The following is a 5,689-nucleotide window of genomic DNA, read 5'->3' on the forward strand; positions in this document are numbered from 1 at the left end:
TAATAGCACAGATGTATAATTGCAATCTTTAATTATAATTATCATAAATTTGTTCAAGAAAAAGAAGTCAGAATCAAATTTTAAAATGACTTCCCTGGTAGCTAATATTGTAAAGAATCTTCCTGCAATGGGGGAGACCTGGATTCGATCACTGGGTTGAGAAGATCACATGAAGGAGAGCGTGGCAATTCACTCCAGTATCCTTGTCTGGAGAATCCCCATGGTCAGAGGAGCCTGGCAGGCTACAGTCCATGCAGTTGCAAACAGCTGACATGACTGAGTGACTGAGCACAAAATGCTTCTGCATTCAAAGGAAATGTCCCCTGATTTCAAATGACTCCCTTCATAGTAATCAGTGCACTTACTTAAAATGAGATTTGATGTTCCTTCTCCAGACCTTCTTCATAGCACTAGTTAACTCAGAATTTCTTAGACTGTAGATTAATGGGTTCAGCATGGGACTGATGACTGTATAGAACACACTCACAGATTTGTCAATGGGGAAGGTCTTAGCAGGTCTGGCATACATGAAAATGCAGGGAACAAAGAAGCAGACAACCACGGTGATGTGGGAACCACAGATCTGGAGGGCTTTCCGCCTCCCTTCCTGACTCAGGTTCTTCAGAGAGTGCAGGATGACTCCATAGGAGATGAGAAAGAGCAGAAAAACAAGAGTGTAGATCAGTCCTCCATTGGGCAACACTAAGATGCCAATGATATAGGTGTCAGTACAGACGAGTTTCAATAAAGGGAACATGTCACAGATAAAGTGATCAATGACATTGGGGCCACAGAATGGGAGCCCGTAAACAGTGCTGAGTTGAATCACTGAGTGCAGAAAACCTCCAACCCAGGACACCACCAGCAGCACAACACAAACCCTCTGCCTCATGATCACCAGATAATGCAAGGGCTTACAGATGGCCACATAGCGGTCATAAGCCATCACCAGCAGAAGCACAATCTCTGATGCACCAAAAAAGTGCTCTGTAAACAGTTGGGTCATGCAAGATTCAAATGATATGATTTTTTTCCCCTAAGAACAAGTCTGAAATCATTCTAGGGGTAATACAAGAAGAATAAGTGACATCCATAAATGATAAGCTAGCAAGAAAAAAGTACATTGGTGAGTTCAGGGTCTTACTGACAATTATAGTCACAATAATGACCAGGTTGCCCATCAGGGTCGAAATGTAGAAGAACAAGAACATAACAAAAAGTAGTTTCTGTTCCTTTGGATTCTGAGTGAGGCCCAGGAGGACAAAGTAAGTTACATTGTTCCTTGGTTCCATCCAGTCTGGACAGAAGCTGAGTTCAGGTATTAGAAGTAGTTGGTCTAAAAGACAAGGGGAAAAACACTTAAATTGGAAAAAAAAAAAAAAAAAAAAAACACTTAAAGGAGAAAACACTTAAATGCACAATTGTTTATTTACACATTCACTTGAAGAATGTATCTAGAACATCTATTTGTGTCTAATATGTCACAGACATTTTGATTACAAGTTGAGTAAGGCATAGTTTCCTTCCCTCAGTGATATGGTACGTAACAAGGGATCGGGCAATTCCAGACCCAAGTTATAGATGCCACTAATATTTGGCTTCCCTGGTGCTCAGATGGTAATCTGCCCGCAGTGCAGGAGACCTAGGTTTGATCCCAGGATTGTTAACATCGACTGGAGGAGGAAATGGCAAGCCACTCCATTATCTTGCCTGGAAAATTCCATGGAGAGAGGAGCCTGGCAAATTACAGTCCAAGCAGTCACGAACTCAGATATGACTGAGCAACATTATTTTTTTTTTTAATGAATATCACACAGTGCTTAGGATCACAGGTCCCTCAGATGGTAAAAGCGTCTGCCTACAATGAGGGAGACCCGGGTTTGATCCCTAGGTCGGGAAGATCCTCTGAAGAGGAAATAGCAACCCACCCCAGTACTCTTGCCTGGAAAACCCCATGGACAGAGGAGCCTGGTAGGCTACAGTCCATGGGGTCGCAAAGAGTCAGACACGACTGAATGACTTCACTTTCACTTTCCTTCACTTTAGGAGTATGTCAAACTGTAATAAAAGAAGGCTTCCTGGAGGAAGAAATGCTTTGGTTGAGTTTTTCAAAAATTGAAAGTATAAAATAGATGGGAGAGAATTCCATGAAAAAGTGCATCACTTACAGAGTCAGAAAGTATAATAAATGAGACCCACTTAAGGTAATTTATAGTGTAGATAGATCAAACTGTGAACAGAAGATCCTTGTCCTGAACTGTCTCAAACCTCACTGACACTTCTTAAGTCTTGAGGTGGATATTTCCCTTTTCCTGACCAGCAAAAGCTACCACAGTCTAATTTTGGGTCAGCCCCTGTTTCTCCCCTAATTTTCAAACATGTGTGTGCAATAAGGCTGCATTTTGTCATCCTGGTTATTTAACTTATATGCAGAGTGCATCATGAGAAAGGCTGGGCTGGATGAAGCACAAGCTGGAATCAAGATTGCCAGGAGAAATATCAATAACCTCAGATATGCATATGACACCACCCTTATGGCAGAAAGTGAAGAGGAACTAAAGAGCCTCTTGATGAAGGTGAAAGAGGAGAGTGAAAAAGTTGGCTTAAAGCTCAGCATTCAGAAAACTAAGACCCTGGCATCTGGCCCCATCACTTCATGGCAAATAGATGCGGAAACAGTGGAAACCGTGGCTGACTTTATTTTTGGGGGCTTCAAAATCACCGCAGATGGTGACTGCAGCCATGAAATTAAAAGGCATTTGCTCCTTGGAAGAAAAGTTGTGACCAACCTAGACAGCATATTAAAAAGCAGAGACATAAATTTGCCAACAAACCGATCCATCTAGTCAAATGTATGGTTTTTCCAGTGATCATGTACAGATGTGAGAGTTGGACTATAGAGAAAGCTGAGCACTGAAGAATAGATGCTTTTGAACTGTGGTGTTGGAGAAGACTCTTGAGAGTCCCTTGGACTGCAAGGAGATCCAACCAGTCCATCCTAAAGGATATCAGTCCTGAATATTCATTGGAAAGACTGATGCTGAAGCTGAAACTCCAATACTTTGGCCACCTGATGTGAAGAAATGACTCATTAGAAAAGACCCTGATGCTGGGAAAGATTGAAGGCAGGAGAAGAAGGGGAAAATAGAGGATGAGATGGTTGGATAGTATCACCAACTCAATGGACATCAGTTTGAATATACTCTAGGAGTTGGTGATGGACAGGGAGGCCTGGCATGTTGCAGTCCATGGGATTGCAGTGTGGGACACGACTGAGCAACTGAGCTGATATGCAACGTCTCTAATTTTGGCATAGTTTACTGGCAATGTAGTATTTATAAAGCTAACTTTTAAAAGTTCTGCTATAAATATAAGCATTCTCTATACAAAATTTCAACAGGTGCTCCCTATTTATCTATTAAATCCTATTATTTTCCATGTTATTGTTCAGACAAAAATTTCAATGCTCTTCACTCTTTGATACTCTCATAAAAATTTAATAATTCCTATTTACTCAATTTTCAAAATATATCACAAGTTTGATCATATCTTACTTCTTAATTTCTTCCTGGTCTACTACAGTAGCCTCCTGCCAAATCTCTTCATGTTTATTTTGGCCTCCAAAAACTGATTCTCCTAAAGCAGCCCAAATTGTCCTTTTAAATTTTATTCTGATAACATCATCTTGCTGCTGAAAAGTATTAACCGTATATTCCAATCACAGACTCATAGTTTAATGTATCACACTTAATGTTTAGAGTAACAAGAACTGAAATTCCCATTTTATAATGGAAGAAACTAATGCTCAGAATATCTCATTCATTTCCCTCAAATCACATATTTTTAAGGGTTACATCTAGAACTGAATCTAAGTTTGATTGATTTCAAAGTAATATACTTTCCTTTACAACAAAGAACATTCCACACTTGTGAGTCTGGTTCCCATGATTTACCATTAGTCTTACCTTTAGAGGTTTCTTCAGAATCTGAACGATGTCTTTAAGTTACTCGTAAACACTAAGAATTACTTTTTATCCAGTTTGACAAGAGAGGGCAAAAGACTGCCTTATTATTTGAGGATAAATCTGATTTCATTTGGCTGTCTGTCCATTTTCTCCATGGAGTCTCATGATTATTCAAGTCATTTTTATGTGCAGTGTAGATTATTTGAAAGGAATTCCAGGGTGCATACAGAGAAACAAAAGTTTATCAAATTAGAAATTTATCAAAATGACCAAGAAATCCTATATATACATAGAAGATATCAAGTAGCCATTTCCCAGGAAAATTTTTCACAAGTAACTTATTTCTACTAACTTGAAAAAGAAAAATAGCATTTGGCTGTTTAGCCCTTCTCATTCTGTCATGCTAGCTGACCAGATTAATTGACCTAAAATTTTGAAAGATATTCATGTGATTTTTTTTAAGTTATACTTTAAGTCTAAGAAAAGACCTCAGGAAAACTCGATGCCACTTACTAAGTGGATAGCATCTTCTTACCCTTAGGGGTGAAGATCATGGGCTATTTCATCCCTTCCAGCTGCAAGTATCATTGAGTCTTAGAACTGGAATATGTCCAAGATTGGTTCCTATTTAATTAATTCACTGGGACTTTCCCCAGAGTTTTTAAAGATCACCTATATGCAAAGATTTTAATAGGAAAAATCACATAATTCATGTCAGTAATGTCCAACATTAGAAAAACTCTTCATAAGAATGAGAAGTTCATGAGAAAAAAAGAGACGTCATGAGACTAAAGACAATCAATTAAAGACAATTAATTAAAGACAATTAATATATAAACCCAGTCATTTTTCTCCAGTGAATAGATATGTTGTGTATTTCCCCACCTGCCATAGCATGATTTTCTATCCTTTTAAGATGTAATTTAATCACCTAAAATTTTGGTTAGATATATGAAAATTACATCAGAAAACACAGTTAAATGCCTTAAAATAAAATATGTAGTAGCTAATTTTAAATTCACCATCGTGATTATCTGGTTTGTTAAGATCTTTTTTTGTATAGATCTTATGTGCATTCTTGCCACATTTTCTTAATATCTTCTGCTTCTGTTAGGTCTGTAATATTTCTGTCCTTTATTGCGCCCATCTTTTGAAGAAATATTCCTTTGGTATTTCTAATTTTTTTGAAGAGATCTCTAGTCATTCTCATGCTATTATTTGCCTTTATTTCTTTGCATTGATCACTTAAGAAGGCTTTCTTATCTCTCCTTGCTATTCTTTGGAACTAGCTATTTTCTTTGGAATTAAGAACAGATGGCAAGAATACACAGAAGAACTATACAAAAAAGATTTTCATGACCCAGATAACCACATTGGTGTGATCACTCTGCTATAGCCAGACACCCTGGAGTCCAAAGTCAAGTGGACCTTACGAATCATCACTGCAAACAAAGCTAGTGGAGGTGATGGAGTGCCAGTTGAGCTATTTTAAGACCAAAAAGATGACACAGAGTGCTGCACTCGATATGCCAGCAAATTTGGAATACTCAGCAGTGGTCACAGGACTGGAAAAGCTGTTTTCATTCCAATCTCAAAGAAGGACAATGCCAAAGAATGTCCAAACTATCACACACTTGGACTCATCTCACACACTAACAAAGTAATGCTCAAAATTCTCCAAGCCAGGCTTCAGCAGTACATGAACTGAGAACATCCAGATGTTC

The 5,689-nt window shown here is 38.4% G+C and overlaps 1 pseudogene; it reads right to left on the reverse strand.

Annotated features, from left to right (window-relative positions):
• Positions 1–361: 361 nt before the first annotated feature.
• On the reverse strand, positions 362–1,292 carry LOC133055866 (olfactory receptor 4A47-like; annotated as a pseudogene).
• Positions 1,293–5,689: the final 4,397 nt, after the last annotated feature.

This window comes from Dama dama, chromosome 1 (genome assembly GCF_033118175.1).
Source record: "Dama dama isolate Ldn47 chromosome 1, ASM3311817v1, whole genome shotgun sequence".
Taxonomy (NCBI): Eukaryota; Metazoa; Chordata; class Mammalia; order Artiodactyla; family Cervidae; genus Dama; species Dama dama.